This window comes from Vulpes vulpes, chromosome 5 (assembly GCF_048418805.1).
Source record: "Vulpes vulpes isolate BD-2025 chromosome 5, VulVul3, whole genome shotgun sequence".
Classification (NCBI taxonomy): domain Eukaryota; kingdom Metazoa; phylum Chordata; class Mammalia; order Carnivora; family Canidae; genus Vulpes; species Vulpes vulpes.
The window spans coordinates 109795250-109816079 of NC_132784.1; the positions used below are offsets into that span (position 1 = coordinate 109795250).

The following is a 20830-nucleotide window of genomic DNA, read 5'->3' on the forward strand; positions in this document are numbered from 1 at the left end:
GCGCAAAGGGAGAGGGAGAGGGAGAAGCAGACTCCCCACTAAGCAGGGAGCTCAATGCAGCATTCGATCCCAGGGCTCCAGGATCAGGACCTGAGCCAAAGGCAGATGTTTAACCAACTGAGCCATCCAGGTACCCTGCAAATCTTTTTTTAAGATTTTATTTATTGTCGTAGAGAGAGAGGGAGAGGGAGGTGGAGAGGGGCAGAGGGAGAGAGAGAATCTCAAGCAGATTCCATGCTAAGCAGGAAGAGACCGAGGCGGGCCCGATCTCACGACCCTAAGATCACAACCTGAGCCGAAATCAAGAGTTGGATGCTTTTAACTGACTGAGCCACCCAGGTGTTCCAATTTTGCAAATCTTTTTTTTTAATGTGTGACCTAATAGAAAGTGGGCAAATTGTCCTGTCTGTGTATTCAGTCCGTGGCAATATCATATATCATGGAGCCTCTAGAAAAACTCCACTGTACACTCATCAAAGACTGAGTGCAAAAAAAGCAAATAGTTTCTCAGTATTGTTATCCAAATAGTTTTGACCTCACGGTTCCCTGAAAGGGCTTGGGGATCCCCCAACCATCCTTTGAGACCTGTAGCACTAAGAGAAGTTCAAAACGTTTTATGGATAGAACATCACAGGCCTGAAATAGGTCAATTCCCCTCTACTCCCCCAAGTCCCTACTCCGATGATGATCGTAGCTAATCGCAAAATATATAAACCACTGGCCACCAGTCACAATGATGACAAACCTGAATGCAAGGCTTCCGGCTTCAGAACTCCTGTGCTAGTTCTAGAACTTTCTTACAGAGGAGATAAGGGACACATAAAAAAGAATTTTTTTTTAAAGACACTGAAGGAAGAAGAAAAAGGAAAAACAAAGTCTTCCCCGAGCCTCCTGCAAGCCACCTCTTGTTCTAGCATCCAGACTCTCTGAGAAAGAGCTGCCTCTGCCAATGATGCTGCCCCCAGGCAGCAGGACCGGCAACTGGATATCATCCTATTTCAGATCAATTTCCCCCTCACCCCGCCCCCCAACAAGAATAGCTGGTCCAGACATCAACTACCGGGTATAGTTTTTCTTTTATGGGCTTTTTTCTTTTTTAATGTTCTTGTTTGAGAATATATTTTAGTTGCTAAGAAACTAGTTTCTTATTGTAGACTCAGTGAGAGTAAAGATAAAGCAACTGTCAAAATAGCATGTTATTTTGACAGTAGCCATATCATAACCATAAATGATACAGTTTATCTGTACATTTTTACCTTCACTAATGGGGTCTAAATACTGTATTCTCAGATATTTCATACACACACAAAGACACACACACACACACACATGCTTTTTAGTAAGAAAGGCCACCACACAGTTGGCAGTAAGCGCTCAGGAAACAAACGCACATACAGACACACACACACACACACACACACAAACACAACCACGCAGCCCCTACGTTGAAAGCTCCTTTTAAATGCAACTTGGGAGAAGTACAAATACTCTGCTGGCTCTGGCTCAGTGTTTACTTCATTTGAAGTCTCTTTAAAAAAAAAAAAGAGAGAGATAAAATTGCTTTTTAAAAAGGTAATACACATTGTCCTCTAAGTAGTAATGTTTTTGCTTAAATCCTAACTTTTTATGTAAAGCAAAAAACAAGGCTTGGGGATGTCTGTATTCACTCAAACCATCATTTCTACATACGCATTCTTGGTCCATCAGGTGATGGTAACCACCGTGAGAGAAGGCAGGCCTTCTATCCTGGCCTGCTCGGTCAGTAATGCTCCTAAACTGTGCACTTATGCTTCGAAAAGGGACAGAACGATCCTCTCCCATCCGCTCATCCACCTGCCCAAACAGCCTCTAGTTCCCGTCCTCGTAGAAAGCTTTTGGGATGGTCAACGGTTCAGGCCTAGTTCATTTAAGCAAAAGCAAGCTCATGTGAAAGATCAAATCCACCAAAAATCTCCAGTAACTCAAACCAAATACCTGAACACTTACTTCATCTCACTTTTGTTTGGCTGACAAGCAGTTTTTGGCAGAATCTGAAGGAAACACAAAAATAGATCTTTATCTCTCTGTGCCTGCCCAGGAACGCATAATAATAAATGCTATTTGTCATTACTTTCACCTATTTCCTGGGCAATTACCCTTAAAAAATTCTACCTAAAGAGGGGCACCTGGGTGACTCATTCGGTTAAGTGTCCGACTCTTGGTGTCAGCTCAGCTCGTGATCTCAGGGTCATGGGATTGAGCCCCGGGTCAGGCTCCATGCTCAGTGCAGGGTCTGCTTCAGATTCTCTCCCTCTGGCATTCCCCCCACATGTTCACCTCCCCCTCCCCCAAATAAAAAAACAAATCCTAAGAAAAAGATTTTATTTATTTATTTATGAGAGACACAGGGAGAGAGGGAGGCAGAGACACAGGCAGAGGGAGAAGCAGGCTCCATGCAGGGAGCCGGATGTGGGACTCGATCTTGGGACTCCAGAATCAGGCCATGGGCCAAAGGCAGGCACTAAACCGCTGAGCCACCCAGGGATCCCAGTAAACGAATCTTTTAAAAAATTAAATAAATTAAAAACTTTACCTAAGGACTATTTAGCAGTTGTTAAAGGTAATTATTTGAAAGTAATACAGCAACATGGAAACACTTTATACTGTTCTGTTAGTTTAGTAAGCAAGATGCCTGCATATGCTGCAATCTTCACTATCCAGCCTATATCTCTATCTGTCCACCTGTCTATCTAATTACCAGCCTACGTATGCATCACAACAAGGAAACTACTGCAAAATGCAATGTGTTCCTGTATTTGGGGAACAGGACTGCCAGTATTTTTCCTTTTGTTTTCCCAGTCTTCTGTGCTGCTTTAATATTGTCTGGAAGGACATCTTAGAGCTTTAGCTATACTTGATTTTCCCTATTTTTGGTGGCTCGTAAAGTTTTCCCAGAGGGAGTGAGGACTATCCCGTAATGACAAGGTGAGGCTAAAATCAAACCTATTACAGAGTTGTGAGTATTTTCTTCCTGGTTTCCTTCTCATACTTCTGATCCTACTTGAAGTGAAGAAAGATTTCCTCCTGTCTTCTCCCTCCCCCCCACTATTTGCATCCCCGGGCTATCCTGAGGGGCTCCCATAAGGTTAGTGTGGTCTTTTCAAATCCTCATGTAAGATCTAATGAAATGAGGTGACCTTTCTCCTCATCCAGAATGAAGGACAGATGTCATGGCCGTTTGCTCCTCAAGACCACAATCCCCACCCCCCTCTTCTCATCAGCTCCAGGACAGCTTCCTCTGAATCCAGCCATACTGCAATGTGTAAACATTTCTGCTGTGAGATCTGAAATTTTAATAGAAATTTCCAAGCCAGAGGCTTCTGCAAAATAAGTGAATCACAGGGAAAATATCTGCTCTTTTCTGATTGACCCTTTTAATGACGTATTATTTAACCTTAGATGATCGAGGTCACAGAGCCCGCCATGACCTCTTCTAATGACTATTACACTGACCTTAGGCAACCAAGCCAGTAGAAATCAGAATTGATTAGGAGGATTTGCTGCCTCTTTCTGAAGAGGCCGGACGTGGAGTTCTTATTTCCACTTAATTATCTCTTGGCCTGTCCTCTGATACACATGAGTGCTTCTAGAAGGCAGCAAGCAGGAATCACAAAGCAGTGGAAGTCAGGTGAACCCCAATGAACTTCCTCTCTTCCTGTCATCCCTGGAGACACACACACACACACACACACACACACACACACACACACACACATCTTTGATCACACAATTATTATTTATGGTGTGACATGGTTTTTTTGTATCTTCTATTTCGAATAAAGAATTAGAGGCTCTTAGTGTTTAACATTTTGCATCTCAAATCCTGCTGGTCTATGTGTGTCATTAACAGGACCTTAACGTTTCCCGTCAAATGAAAAATTTTTTTAAAAAAGGAGGAAGAAGAGGAGGAATGAATGAATGGCACCCATACTATTTCTCCCATTGGTTAAACTTCATTTTAAAGTTAAAATAGTGGGTAGACTTTTCTTCACAGGCTGTTGGCTGTATATTATTTTACTACTCATGATCGGGTGTATACATTAGGGGAAATGGAGTAAGAAATATTTCTGCTCTGATTCATAAACCTTATCTTCCCGCTGTCACCCTCCAATCTAAACAAAATTCTAAAGCTGTCTGACCCCAACATGTCCTGGAACACCATTTCTCCTCAAACCATGAAGGCTGTCCTTTTTTCCTAGGTCTCACTACAACTCGTGTCAAGTTGAGCATCGCCGAGGTCCAGTAAATGTCTCCACTCAGAGGACTGTTCATTATCTCACAACTGCTCTACTCCTCAGCCCAAGAAGAAATGGCCAACAAAATCCTGCATTGCCTACTTTTCCTGTGGAAGGTGGCAGATACTCTCATTTCTAGTGAGCCCATGGTCATTCAAGATTCAGACAGGTACGGTTACTTGCTTACGGTTACACAGAGCGGAGGGCTGTTCTAATCTGGCAACCAGGACACAAAAATATACAAAAAACGCATTATCATATTACACCCATAATAGGCCAAGAATATAAACATGACCACATTTGTCTTTGCCTCAACTTTTGTCCTCCTTTCTCATACTTTCAGATATACCTACAACACACGCGCGCGCGCACACACACACACACACACACACACACGGGTGCCACATTAACGTAAGTAGGAGAGTTACAAACATACTCTTTATAGTCGATCTGCTAAAAGGAAAAAGACCACTCTCAAATTTACTAGTACTTAAATCTGGAAAAAAGGAGTCTGAATTTAGTGGTACAACAATAAAATTTAGAGTCAGCAGATCAGACTCTGAGCTGCTACTCAGTAACTTCTGGGTTAGGTGCTCCCTGGAAACTCGATTTGCTTAAGCCTCAGTTTCTCATCCATACAAAGGGAACAACAGCTTCTCAATGATTCGGGGACATAATAAAATGAGAAAATGCAGTGATTTTCAAGAGTTTTGTGTTCCGTGAAACACAAAATCCTTCCTTTAGGGTTACTTGGAAGCACCATATGGAAACTAGTAATTTCCAGGTGACTCTACTCCAGAAACGACCCAGGTGACTCTACTCCAGAAACGAAATCCTGTACCTACTCACCTGCCCACCTTACCTCATCCCCACTCCCTGTAGCCACACACATCAATGAGGACCCCACAGCATTCTGTGCAGAATTGATGCTAAAATGAGTGCTGGCAAGAAATCCAGGTGGGAAACATAGGAAAAAAAAACTATTCACTAGCACTTTCTCATTACATTTAAGAGTGTGACTACCTGTTACCACTTTACCTATAAATTCCAGGCTAAGTGACCAAGATGTGTGAGCAGAATGCTCCCCATCACTTTACCATCTGTTGGGAACCTCTTGCACCAAGACACCAAGCACAAGAAAATAATTCCAAATACTTTTGGTACCTAAAAGCTGGCTTTCTTAGCTTTTCTTTGGCCCTAGGAAAGTTAGATTCAATACTTTATTTCAAAGTACTTGGGATGGCCACTTAAAAATATACATGCTATACTATTCTCTTAGAAAATAATCAGATGTGGGCACCTGGATGGCTCAGTCAGTTAAGTGTCTGGCTTCGGCTCAGGTCATGATTTCAGGGTCTTGGGATCAAGCCCCACATCCAGTTCCCTCTTCAGCGGGGAGTCTGCTTGTCCCTCTCCCTCTGCCTACTGTTTCCCCCTGCTTGTGCGCTTGCTCGCCCGCTCTCTCAAATAAATAAATAAAATCTTAAAAAAAAAATAACCATCAGATGCTTTCCTAGGCACTGCCAAGGGCCATGTGGCAACAACAGATCAGTGAGAGATTGTTTCAATTCTGATATTTAGGATGTGCGATGGAGGCCAATTGGCAGGATCCTTCAGAAGCACATGACTCAGTCACATCAATTCCGATTGGACTGGAAAGTCTCAGTATCCAGAGGAAAATGGAACGCAGGAATAGGATATTAATATTAATGGCACTGGGTCACATATGCACATAGCAAGGCATGCAGCAGAATTCACAAAGAGATTTCTAAAGGGTCTTGGAAAGGTCTAACCTCAGATGGTCTCTCACTCTGCTAATGTCTTTATTAGACACTTCACAGAAGGAGTAAATTGGCAGAAAATGCTTAGAACCTTTGGCCTAACCTGCAGCTGGTTGACTAAGTTTACTACAAATAGACGATTGGATTGATATCGTTACGATTATTACTACTTTCTTTGGGTGCTTTAAATTTAGAGGATGCAGCTCAACGAGGAGATTCAAAACCACTTTGCAAACTGATCATGTTGACAAAGCAGTGAGGCACCTCATCTCTGGTTCTCTATGCACTTCCCAACATTAATTATTACATCGCTTTGGCCAAGAAACAGTATTATTAGCTCAATTTGATAAGGGCAGAAGTGTAGGTATAGATATAACTGTTATTCTTAAGAAATAGCATTTGTATAATAATAAAGGCTCGATCCTTTACAAAGCACTCTTAGCAGGCAGCCTGTGATGATAAAGACAAGTCCCAGGGCAGCGTCGGGAGAAAGACAGAATTCAGTAATTCTAATTTCCAGGCCATTGCTCAGTCTGTGGCCCGTGCTTTCCTTCTATTTTTCACTGTAAAGTTTAAGTGTCCTGCTTTGATATTTTCCTTGGAGAGGCAATGTGGTGCCGTGGAAAAGAATATGGATTTTAATATCAGCTTTGCCATTTACTAGATCTGTTGACCTTGGGCGACTTTCTTCATCTCTCAGACTCAGTTTCTCCATCTTTAAAATGAGGATAGAAGTATTAACCTGCAAGGCTGGCGTAGATAATAAAGCACTGCCACCTAAGAGTGGTGTAGGGAATAAAAACAGTGCCTTGTGAGCGTGGTATATTACATAGAACAGAGTCTTGCCGCTGACAAGTAATCAGCCAAGATGCCATCCCTCCTTCCCGGACCCTGCACCCACCCCCCTCCCTGTCCCCACACACCCTGTCTTCTTAGATATGACACTAGATCAAATAGCTCAATAAAATATGGGATCCATGTGAAATTTCCAACCCTGCTGATGAATCAACTCTCTCGGATTATCTATATATCTCCCATATACAGCTACCTAAGAATAGAGGGCATGTCTACAACCTCTGCCTATTAACCCTTTCACCTCTGATCATGCAGTGACTATGGAAGAGAGGGAGAAATTATTTGTTGGGTGACTGTCATATACTAAGCACTGTTGTAGCTACTGGGGAAGCAGAAACAATCTAGACAGATCAAGATGTTCTCCCACAGATGAGACACTACCCCTGCCTTGCAAGGTTGTTACAAAGATCCAATAAAGGCAGTAGATCTAAAGACATTGGGTACAGAGACTACATATCAGAATAATTATGAGTGTTAAGTGACTTCGCAAAGAGAGGCGTGTTCAGTAAACTATTCGCCCATTGGACACATGTTAAGATGTTGTGGCTGGAAGTTCTTCAAGTAGTAAGTATAGAAGATTTCTGATCTCTCAATCCAAACACAAAGAAGTAAGGAACTATAGAAAAGAGGGAAATCTCCTAAAGTTACAAGATGTGGCTAGAAATGGGCCTCGGAAATATAACCCATTACTGAGTCAGACACATTACTTTGAATTTCTGATTTTGACTTGGTGTTGAATATGGGTGCGGTCTGCCTATGTCTTCTGCTATTTCGGAAATTATGCCATTTGTCTCGGATGTTCTGTGATCCTACCTCCTGGTGTTATCTTCTGGTGTATGTAATAAATGTGAGCTCAAGAAATCCAGATTAATGCAACAAGTCCTCACAGTGCCATCAGACTTCTAGTTGCCTAGCCAAGGCCCATTCTCTACCCTTCCTCCTTAGAAACAAAAATCCAATGTGTTTAGAAAATATGCCCAGGCAAATGATTACATTCTCAGGCTTTCTTGAAGCTAGCAATGGTCATGGGACCAAGTTCTGGATAATAACGTGTATGTGGAAGTGTTTATGGGAGTTTTAAGAAGGCTCCTTCAAGGAATGATTCAAATGAGAACTATGCCCTTCCTAACCTTCTCTATCCTTCCTTACTGCCTGGAACATTGATGGGATGGCTGGAAATCCAGCAGTAAGGCTAAATTATGAGGGGACCTTGGGGATAGAAGCTAAATGCAGAATGATGGCTTTATAAGGCCCCTTGTTCTCCGATGACTCACTTTTGGAATTCTATTCCACAAGATATTATTTAAGCCACCATTTTTTTTTAAATGTTGCCAGCAGACAGATCAGATGCTGGGTGATACAGGGTTGCTAAGCTGTCTAAGAGAATCCTGGATTTCCTTGGAATCAATTTTGGAAACATAATATGAAAGATGATGCACAGCCTCGCAGATACTACCTAATAAATTCTGAGGGGTCTAGTGCATATGCTGTGCTAAAGTGCAGGTTGGACATATATCATTTCCAACAGCAGCAGAGGGAAGTACGTTTTCTAGCAAAAAGATCAAAATAGTAGATAGTGAGGGGTAGGAGTGTTGGATCCTCGAGTCCTGAAGATACCTTATTAAGAAATGAGAGAGTGAGAGATCAAGAGAGAAAGAAGGAAAGGAAAAAGGAACAATTCAGCATGTCAGAGTCATCCGAGACTGACTTTCCAGTGGAGGAAGGAAATGAACAAAACAGATCAATAGAACCGTTATCAAATTTGTTATCATGGCAATAAATATTACTATTATCATGGTCATCTAATTATGTTGCCATTGATTGGACATTTGTGTGAAAGGAATGCAACAGCTACAATCCCACCAGGAGCTCCCCACTTAGGCTAGCTGGGCTCTCTGACTTTGCTCCATCCACTGGTCTTAGCCCCTGAGGAATCTTCTTCACTGGCTTACACTGCTGTTTGCCAGGATCTGACCCTGTAGCAGGAAAGTCGATCATATTATCGGAGTCAACGCTGGGTTCCACTCCTTCCGTCCAGTAAGTAGTATGCAAAGCCATGACATCTCTGCTCTATGATGAAGTTATTCATTACCACTTCGCATTCATCACTGTCAACTGCTCTACAGTCACTTTCAGAAGCCATGCCTCTAGCATTTTCAAGCAGTAAGCTGGGTAGGACTATTAACCCCCAGTCTGTAGATCTCTAAATATAAGCCCAAATTTGACGAAAATGATCTCTATGTGTTTTTGTTTTCATTTTGAGTCAAGCTGCAGCTCTTTGATTTCATTTTTTTTTTTTAAGTCAGTAGTTAACAAGGTTGGTTATAAATGGACTGTTTTTATTAGGCAGTTTCCTCAAGCTGATATCTGGGTTCTAATTGTAGATAATGGCCTGATTATATCATTTTTTCATTTAATTCATTCATTCATTCACTGTTTAGGAGGAATCTCCTACTGTACTGGAAATCCAGTTTTAGGAACCTCAGTGTTGAATACTGAATACATGTTGGATCCTTCAGTCAACAAGTAATGATACCCTGTAGTTGAAGGCTTTGAAGACTTTTCTCCCCATACCAAGGATAGAACAAATATCAAATACCTACAGGTTTCCCTCTTCTGGAGTTTCTCTAGAATTGATTGCAATGTGAGTAGAAAAGGTATTTTTCTCTTCAAGACTCCCTAGAAGACTGCCCTTCAAATATGGGTATTTTTTATTTGGCTCTTAGATGAAAACCACAACTCTCAGCTTTTCTTCTTGCCCATAAATTTGCATTTTTTCCAGATGGGATATGGTTTCTCCTAGAAAGGTTAAAGAAATTTCTATTTTAAAAGAATTAAACCATTGGCTGTTAGCTCCAGGTTTACAAGTCCCTCTTGGAATTGATGATGACATTTCTTTGCTACTAATGTAGGTGATTTTCACCCTAGTACTTCACTGTAGCTTTGGTGGTTCATAAATCAAGCACGCATACGTGTAGACACACACACACGCACATGCACGCATACATGCTGACTACAGTCTCCTAGGATAGCAGCCTCACATAGTTGTCTTCATCTAGAGATCATAACTACGACGATGGCCAGGGGACTTATTAAAACACTCTCACCATTTATTAGAGCAGTATAGTGAAAAAGGGGGACAAAAAGGTTGGCTACCATCCTACCAATGCAACCAACAGGGACCCACAGCCCATTTCTGCAGTTACTTCCTTGTACAGATATTACATTTAAATGACAGGAGCGAAAGACTCTGATCTACTATACCATTATTCTTTCACTCTTGGATCTGAAATACATTTTACTTATAGGACCCTTTCTGGCTGCTTGTTAACAGGAATTGCAATTTATAACCTTGGAAATCTGTCCAGTGTTCTTTGGAATAGTAAAAGCCTACATCTAAATCATATGAATTCTGGATCACTAAAGAATTTACCAAAATGTACTCCTGGCCCACTGAATCCAGAGATGTGTTCCTCAGGGCCCACGGGTGCTATTCATACTCCATGTGCCTTCAACAGCCAGAGACTACTTGGCCAACTTTTCTGCCTGTGTCTTAGAAAATGTGTCTCTCAGTATATACCTGAGTAAAACTATTAACACCACATAGTAGCAAAGAAGAGGAAGAACTAGCCCTTTCCTAGCACTAACACCAATACTCACACATACATACCTTACCAGCTCTTGTTAGGTTTTCCCTATAGTTTTACCTACAATATTTAATAATGTTCCAAGCCTGATGGTTTTGAAATCTTTATCCTGTATCTAGTAACAGTGAACAAATACCAGTATCCACAGGTACAGTTAATTTTCCCTTTTCTGTTTTCCCAAAGAATTTTGCAAATATTTATATTATCAAGCACTTATTCTTATGTATTAAAAAGAGTTGATTATGTATTTACCTGTTATATAAACTCTTGAGTTCCTTGAGAGCAAAGATAATGAAGGTCTTATTCATGCCTGGCACATAATAGACACATATTCAATATTTTGCAAATTAATGAATGAATCCACATATTGAATCCAAAGTATCTTACACAAATCATTGGTACCTAATCTAAATATACTAATTCCATATTACATAAAGCCTTATTAATGGGGTCTGAGCTTGGTGAGTCCCCCCCCCACAAATTAGTCATAAGTTTATTTTCTCATCCACTGGTCCTCCCTCTAACATAGTCAACTTATTAGCAATATAGCTGCCTGTTACTGTGTGTCAAGTTTATGGCCACTAGACTGTGAGTTCTCTGAAGACAGAACTGAGTTACCTTTCCATAACTCCATATTTGTTATCCTTTCCATACTATTAGTTAGAATATAATTTCTCCATCATATGGCTCAGCACATAGAAAGCATACGGCATGAAGCAATGGCTCAATGTGTTTTGTTGTCATGGTCACAGATCACCGTAAAAAAAACGGTAGCCCACAGGAACTGAACCTATAGTGTTTTCAATCAGTGACTATGATGCTACTGGCCTCCGCCAATGGGTGGTAGGACTTCATCACCATCCCAGCCTTCTCTGCATCCCCCACCGCCCCCCCCCAGTCAGTCCCTCACTTGTAACTTTGATTTCCTCTCCTCATATTTCTATCAAACTGTCTCTTCTCCAGATATAAAAATCTTTAAAACATAACCTATCTGACTTCCTCTTACTTCATTGAGGCCAGTAACTACCTATCTTTCTCTGCAAAGAAATGGAGACTTTCCATGAGGGGCACTTGCATTTTTTTTTAAGCTATAGAACTCTGGTATGTATGCCTAAAGAAATGGACACTGTAATTAAAATATAAAATGTTACTCAAATATTTCAATATAACCTATTTTGTCTCTGAGATCTCAGGTAAATAAATGCTAATGTGTAAGGAAACACACACACACACAGAGTTACTTCATAAATGCTGCAGCAGGAACTGTGTCCAATCACAGAGAAAAAGAGACGGCAGTGTGCAACTTAAATGAGAAGGAAGAAAAAAGGCAAGAGAGGGGAAAAAGTATAATCATTGAAACTTTTAAAGACAGCAATTTAAGCAAATTGCCATATCTGCTTTTAGAAATGAAAGGGGAAGAAAAATGCTCATTTCTTTTGAAGGAAAATTGAGTAGGTCAATCGTCTCAATAACCACTAACAAAAGACTGGTTTGGGTGGTTAGGGAAGCTGCTCAGTAGCAGGTATTCATTGAATCTTGTAATAATTTCACTCACCACAAGCTGTGCAAGAGAACCAAGCACTGTGTAGAATGCAGCCTGCTAGGTAACACATCAGCAGCTGAGGTGGAAAAATAAAACCTGCAACCAAATATTTCTTGAGCTTTATCGCGTGATTATTTACTCCAAAGGCAGGAAGCTGTATATGGAGCCCATTGAAGGCACATGAGCAGGTGAGGTTTCAGAGTTTAAAAAGCACATAGAGTACACATGTAGTATAGGGCTGAGACTGATTGACACCGGGGAACCCACATTATTCAAGATCTGTCATCTTAGATGGTAGAGCGGTCATGAGTCCTTCAACTAGGGCTTCCGGGACCAGTTAAGCTTCCTGAATAATTTATTGAGCACCTATGGTATGCATGACATTAGTAAGCGGCATGGGGAGTATGAAGAGGAGAAAACGTGCTTCCGGTCTATAAGGGACCTCTACCAAAACTGGTATCACCAAACCAACCATCACACCACCCAGAAACAACTGAATAGTTAGAAAAATACTGTTCAAGCTAGACGGTGCTACAGGATAATTTACATAAATAATAGTGGAAGGAAGGAGAATTGAGGGAGCTCTTCAGAGAAGGTTTCCTGCAGAAGGTAAGAAATGGGGCCGTGGAACACAATGCAGATCCGAACCCTGTTTTCTTGTTTCCTTAAATAGCTACACAATTCAACAAGATCAATTAATAGTTAAGACCTGTAGATTTTAGGAAAGGGGGTTTTATTTCAATGTTATTTAATTTCATTTTAACTAATTAATTAATTAAGAGAGTGCCCAGGTGAAGGGAGGGACAGAGAACCCCAGGCAGACTCTGTGTTGAGCACGTGGAGCCTGATGTGGGGCTCAATCTCACGATCCCAAGATCATGACCGGAGCAGAAATCAATAGTTGGATGCTCAACCAACTGAACCACCCAGGTGCCCCTTAAGGTTACTTTTAAAAATGGAATAATTCAAATTATCCACCAGAGCCTAAAGACAGCTTTATATAGAACACGAGCAGTCTGTATCAACTGGCTGATTTTTCTATCACCGTAAGTAAAATCTCACCTAATTTTTCCTTTGTAGAAAAGATGCTATGGTCTAACTCAAGAAGAGCTAGAGGTATAGCCACTTTGGAAAACAGCCTGGTAGTTCTTATAAAATTAAATATAAAGTTGCTCTATGACTTAGGAGTGTAAGTCCTAGGTGTTCACCGAGGAGAAGTGAAAATCTATGTCACACAAAGATTTATGCACAAATGTTCACGGTAGCTTTATTCATAAGAACCCCACACTGGAAATGATCCAAATGTCCATCAATGGATGAATGGATAAACAAATTGTGGTATTTTCCCACAATGAAATCATATTCAGCAACAAAAGGAACACATTTTTGAGCCAAGCACCAACGTGGGTGCATCTCAAAATACTATTTTTGAGATTTTATATATAAGAAGGCTGACACAAAAGACTACATTCTGTATAATTTCATTTACATGAAATTCTAGAAGAGAAATGATACCATTGTGACAGAAAGGGGATTGCCAGAGGCAGGGATGGTGTGTTGGCGGGGTGGCGGTGGCTGTATCGGGGCATGAGGCAACTTTTTAGGGTGATAGAAAAGTTCTCTATCTTAATTGAAGTGGTGATTGGGGGAGATACATATATTTGTCAAAGCTCATCAAACTATACACATAAAATAGGTGCATTTATTTATGTAAATTATACCTCAAGTTGATTAAAAATACAAACTAAAAAAAAAAGAGGCAACATTCATACTTCAATATTGAAGTAAAGGCTCTGACATATTTCCCTCACTGAATCCTACTTTATTTCTTGATTTAGGGGACTGATCCACTCCACCTTTCAATACCACTAACGTCACATGTGATACGTGTCAATCTAACTTCAAGCAAACCCATCATTCAGGGACCTGAGAGCTGAACAGGCCAAGGCTCACGGAAGGAGCTCTCCTCGGGGGGCTCCGCCGTCAGGTTCTGAGAAAACACAGAGTGGGGCACACTTCTCAGGGCTGCCCAAAGTCAAGGCCAGGGGGTCCTGAGGTACTTCTGCTGGGCAGGATCCACCTGGACGTGTCCCTTACTTCCTAAGCCTCCTTGGATCTCGGTCACCAGCATTACCTCCCATTTCCCCTCATAATCCTCCCGAATAACCTACAGATCGTCCTTCTGAGGGGCCGAAAACTCACACACGGGCCTTCACCCGGTGTCCCTTCTCTGGGGCCCCCAGTATGAAGCTCTGGGCTCCACCTCAACACGTGAAGGAAACCGGACAGTGGGAAACAACGTTTCCATCCTCTGGAGGTGGGCGAGCCTCGCCCTCCTCCCCCCCACTCGGCCTCGCTGACTTCCCGTCTCGCGCCTCCATCCGTCCATCTTGTCTACCTCGTATTAGGTTGACAATTATTTTTCTGACTTTCGCGGCATTTCCTGGCTTGTGCCTTTGTTCCAAACCTATGTCTCTTCCGGAGGATAACGCGTGTGTCATTGTTCCTCGGGTGGCTTTCTCCCCTCTCTTTATTCGGGGAGCGCAGGAATGGATTCTCCTCAAAGAACGAAGATGAAAGGGGGAATTAGATGGAGACGAGAGAGCGTGGAATGAGAGAGGAAGGTGTCAATTAAAAAAATGAACCCCACCGCATCCCCCTCTTGACAGGTGGGGTGAGTGGAGCTGACAGCCGTCGCATTAGCTGGCTTTGGTGGAACCCTCGTGCCTTGTGGTCCCCCGAGCTCCAAAGGAGTGATTCCAGGCCTAGCGGACACACTCACACATTTTCACTTGGTGTTCCAACGCCTCCCCCGCAGCTATTTCTAATAATGGTAATTATAATGATTTGAGGCTTAAGCAGGGCAATTCCGGCCTGAAGGCAGATTGTAATGAAGTAGTCAGGGTGAAGGGAAGGGAGGGGGCCGCCGTGGAAGGGGCCGGACGGGCCCTTTCAGGCCTTAACCAGCTTTGTCTAGTCAAGTGCAACCGGGGCAGCCTCGGCCAGCGGGGCCCCAAGTCACAGCCCGCCCCGCAGGACAGTCAGAAACCGGTTCTGCGGGGGAAGGGGGATCGCTTACACCCGCAGACAGGCCGCGCTGGCTCCAGGGCAAACCGACAGCTCTGCATGCGGCCACTCGCCCCGGGCGGTGGCTGGAGGCCTGCCCTGCCCTGCCCTGCCCTGCCCAGCGCCTCCCCGGCCCGCCGCAGAGAACACGGTCTTGGAGCCTTGGCCGGAATCCAATTACTGCTGATATACATCTTCTCTGGACTCCAAATGGCTCTCTCTGCCATTGAAGGATACCCCGGAATGTTGAAAACTTGTCCTGATTGCAGAGTTAATGGTCATGTGGTCCCGGGCTCTGACGGAATGGCCTTAGGGGGAGCCTTGATGGGCCTCCCCAGTCATCAGGGCCACCCCACCTCTCCGCTCAGCCCTTATTAAAGCCATTCGTTCTGAAAGCTAAATGAGTATGTTTCCTCTTCAAAAGCTCGAAAACAATAGCAGCAGCCAGGGCTCCAGTAGAACAATGCCGGCTTAATCACCATTCTCTTTCCTTCTCCCTCCTGCTCTTGGGCTCTCAGCTCCCACTCTCCCCGCAGTAAGGCCTTTACCTCTCCGACCTTCCATACAACACAGGTATGAGCACACGCAGACGGGCTCACGCGCATCCGTGCTATTTACAACAAATTTCCAAAGTGCAAAACACATGCACGTTCTAGATACGCAATAACGTACAGAATTCAATCCCACTATGTCTAGATCGAGCGTATCTCTGCATGTTTATTTGTGGCCTCTCTAAGCAATCCATAAATTCTTACGTGTTGAATGAATCCGGGAATCTAAACACTTTATTTTACAAAAGGAATATCTGTTTTTTCAAATGATCGTGGCGTTGCAAATACGGAATGTACTTACATTGTGATTGGAATAGAGATGAGCTAAAGCTACGGTGTGTATATACATAGCTTATGCAATATAGTGTAAATAATTGCAGAAAACATAATGAAACAAATTAAGCATTTAAATTAAATTTTAACTGGAAATGAATACTTTTCTAATAGCATTAATGAATTATAGAAGCATTTAGAAGGTTCTCTGATTCACTTTTCACCTAATTTCCATAGTTCTTGCTATGCAGCTCAGAAAATAATGCCATGATATTATCTCTTTATTCAACGTTTCCTTAGTTCAGAGATTTTCCTAACGTAATTGGTTTCATTGGCAAAAAAGGCAGCCCCACAAAGATTCCCTCTCCAGATCACAGTACCATCTAATAGAGCTTTATCTTTCCCATTCTTCAACCTTTACATGCAGTCCAGGCACCTAAGTAAATACTGCCACAGAGAGGAAAAATGTTCAATATGTCAAACTTTATTTGTTACTCTTGGTAATGGTGTATTATTAGTTTTATCACACTATATAATTCACTAGTACAGGTAATTTAACACCACGTTATTCTCAGGGCCTAGTACTGTGTGTGACATACAACAGGCATTCAAAAAGTTATTTGTTAAGTCGACGCCTTATATGATAGTCATATCACATAACGGGAAAAAGCTACCCAATCCCTAAACTTCAAGAATCAGTACATGGTGGGTCACGGCAAACACATCATCTCATGGTGATGGTGTGCAAAACAAACAAAATCGCATTAAAAGAGAAATTCAAATCACGAAGTTGATTATTCAGACAAGAAATAATAGGATGTATTTAAGTAATTTAGCATGGCAGTTTTTCTATTTTTTGGATTTTAAGCATGCAAATGAGTTGCCCACTGAAGTTGATTTTGGTCCATTATGTACAAGAGATGTTTCCTTCAAACCATCGCTGGTAATCGGGACCTACAATACTGTACTTCTTACAACCAAATTCCAGGAAAAAAATGAAAAAGGAGATAACTTCAAAATATAGAGCACTAGCATCTGATTATTAGTGCTGTACATCAAGTGCACGCCCACTAAAATCTCATACAGCTGAATGTCCTTTAAAATCACAATCTGCAGGCCCGCCGCTGGGCCAGAATTCAAAGGTTTTCTGCAGAGATTTGAAAAATGGCAACAAATGAAAGTATCAGCATCTTTAGTTCAGCATCCTTGGCTGTGGAGTATGTAGATTCACTTTTACCTGAGAATCCTCTACAAGAACCATTTAACAATGCTTGAAACTAAATGTTGAATAATTATACAAAGTTCTAGATTGCAACATGGGGATCCTTGATAGTTCATGAGGCTCTTTATTTCTTGTTCTGTTTACCTGGATTTTTGTTTCAATATATACCTTTCATGAAAAAGTACAAAATTCAAAAGGATAAACCAGAAACATGGGAAAACCAATGGAAATGTTTTAAAGTACTTCTCTTTAATCACTTGTGTATCCAGCTTCCTTTGATCTGTGGAACTTATTATCTTACAGAGTATTTTAATATACCTTATGATTGGGAAAGAATGCCAAGATGCTATATGCTTTTGGCAAGATGCTTTGGCTGTGCGGTGATGGAGGATACCTGGCACTATTTCCTGCATAGGCTCTTACATCACAAAAGAATATATAAATATATTCATAAAGTTCATCATGAGTTTCAGGCTCCATTTGGAATGGAAGCTGAATATGCACATCCTTTGGAAACTCTGATTTTTGGAACTGGATTTTTCATTGGAATCATGCTTTTATGTGATCATATCATTCTCCTTTGGGCATGGGTGACCATTCGTTTGATAGAAACTATGGGTGTCCATAGTGGCTATGACATTCCTCTGAACCCTTTAAATCTGATCCCTTTCTATGCTGGTTCTCGTCATCATGATTTCCACCACACGAACTTCATCAGAAACTATGCTTCCACATTTACATGGTGGGATAGATTTTTCTGAACAGACTCTCAGTTTACTGCCTATAATGAAAAGATGAAGAAGATTGAGAAAAAGATTCAATACATATCTCATTAAACCATCCTGAAAACACACATCTTTCCCGAATTGAAACAAATAGCGAATGTTGCTTCTGCGAATAGCTAACATTGCTTCCGCGGAGCAGAAATAAACATGTGTGCTGGCCGCTAAGTGATACAAAGAACATTAACAACCTTTAATTATCTTCCCAGTGGAAACTTTTTCCACTTTACATAAATGTTCTGTATGTGTAGAAATAAGTAAATATATAATGAAGTATGATTTTCATGAGGAAGTTGTAAAGGCCATGTTGCTAACCTTAAAGAAAGGTTTTAAGTAATGGAAGATGTATCAATCTGTGTCTTTCCCCCAGTGACACCATAGGCCTGAAGTTAAAATTGGTCTCTAAAATCTAGTAAATATATAGTGGCCATTTCAGTATCTCTTATCAGGGTGTTGGCCTCATATTGAACTAAACATTTTCTAGAATTTGCCTAAACATCAAAGTATCATGGGTTGAACCATATCAATCTACAGTGAGAGTGAGGCTGCCAAATCAGGAACAGCCCATCCCAAGAACTTCCACTCTTGTCCTGAGCTGACTGGTTTGGGGTGATTCTCCTTTGAGAAGTCCTTTTGGATTGCAATGTACTACTGATATCTATAAATTAAGGCATTTCCGAATTGCTGTAAATGGAATATTTTAGTCTAAAGGTTTTTGGGTTACTTGAATTATTTTTTTAAAAATTGAGCTTTATTTCTGCTCTTTACCCTTTCATTTTTGTATATCAAGTTTTCATTATACTTAAAACTGTATCTTGAAACATTGTGAACTGACTTGCTGTATTTGTACTTTGAACTATTGAAATAAATGTGATTTTGTCTGAAAAAAATCACAATCTGCAAACGCATGGAAGAAAATACAAGTGCATATACATAACGAACCCACACCTACACAACACAGCAACATACAGTATGTAAGGACACGCATGTGCACAATAAAGCCCAGCAATCCATTTGTCAATGCGTCAACTAAAGAAAAAAATGAGTAGAATATTTCTGTGGACATAGCAAGAAACAAACACAGAAAAGGGTCTATTTTTTAAAGTGCATTTTAATTGTATAAGTTATTTTGCTTTAATTGATTAAGAGGTTTAATTAAGATTTAAAAATATTTCATAAAAGTTAAAATTTCTCTTATAATTATAATTAACTCAACTATAAAGCTGTTTAATAGTTTTCCTTTTCTAATTTATTGAAAAATTAATTGGATAGAGTAAAAAAATTAGTTTCAATGTTTCTTCAGCCCTCAATTAAAGTTCCTTTTATGTTTTGGCAGTTCCCTTCTGTCAAATTAGAGACGACCTTACTTATGAACAAGGAGGTTACTTTTTTATAAACATATGGTAGTGCATATCCCAGTATTCTTTTTCTGCACCAATAATCAATGCATCTTTTGGAATTGCACAATCAGGAAAGATCTCTGAACACGACTGACTTTGAAATGATTCTAGTCCTAGGATTTTCTTAGATGACATGAAGACCCACCTCACCACAACAGAAATACCCTCCTGTGTAAGAAGAAAGGTGGTAGTGGGAATAAGACTCTCCAAAGTTGCCCTGCTAGGCACCCAAAGGTGCACATGACCCAGGGTTCCACAGTCCAGCAAGCAGGAGGCACCACTGCGTTAATAGTGGTACTCCCCCTTGTGAGATACAAGAGTGAATGAAACACATGGCCTGGCACCCTAAGCCCAGAGTTCTTAGGCCACTTGGTGAGTCATAAACACCCTGAGTTGATGGGGTCACCCAACAATTAGATAGAATGAGGTCCATCTGTAGCCCATCTGAGGTTAGAACTCTATAGGAATATCAATATCTAAGGGTCTAATGGAGAAAGAGAAGCCTATTAAAGGGAACAAAATCATTCAGAATCATCAAGACCAAGGGAGTACAGCTTTTGAGAAGAGGTCATAAAGAAAAGTGTTAAACACAGCAACGACAGAGGTCCAATAAGATGAAGACTGTAAATTACACATTACATTCCAGCAGCTGTGTGGCTTTGGTGACATTATCTAGAACAGTCTAAGGACGGGCAAAGGAAGACTGTGATAGGCCGAGAAAGATCAGAGGTGGATTTCTGTCGTCAAGCATTGGAATGACAGGAGGAAGGGAAAGACTGACTGTGTAGCTACATAAGGACAGAGCCACAGAAAGGTTCCTGGAGGTTACAAAGGACTTGAGGATGCCCACGAACACACAGAAGACAAACAGAACCATGGATAAAGCCAAGGACCAGAAGATAGAAGAGACTAGCACAAGGGACACAGGGAGAAGAGTCACCTTCATATAAGAAAGGGAATACCTCTCAGAGGAAGCAAAAGAGGAAGGTGGAATATGGATCTGTCTGGAGATAACGTGGGGGGAGATTAAGGGATTCTGAGATCAAAGGGTTCACTTTTCTTCATGAACTAGAACCTAGTGCCATCTGCCAGGAGGAGGCCACATTCAGGGTTAAGAAGGGAAACTGTTTTAACAGTCACTATGGCAACCTGCTTCTCTGTAAGGCGTGGAAGTATTAACTGGCAGAGCTGAGAGCCCAGGCAAAGTTGGGGAACAAGTATTTGGGGTGGCACTAATCTCCCATTGGACGGACTGGGTGCCTGCAGGATGCTTAACCATTTCTTCATCCGTTTCTCGCTAGAGAAACCGGCCCATGTGTTAAGAAGGGAAGGTAGTACTTAGAAAGAATGGATGACCTGGTGCCGATTGCCAGCCCCTTCTTTTCTTTTCGCTCCAAATTACCTACGGTGAACATCTCCGATGCCTCAGCACTGAT

General features: G+C 41.4%; 1 protein-coding gene and 1 pseudogene across 6 annotated transcripts in view; one reads left to right on the forward strand and one right to left on the reverse strand.

The window, feature by feature from the left end:
- The window catches only part of PBX1 (PBX homeobox 1), a 326056-nt gene that overhangs the window by 133670 nt on the left and 171556 nt on the right, over window positions 1-20830 (reverse strand). The window lies entirely within an intron of this gene.
- On the forward strand, window positions 17402-17973 carry LOC112914312 (methylsterol monooxygenase 1 pseudogene; annotated as a pseudogene).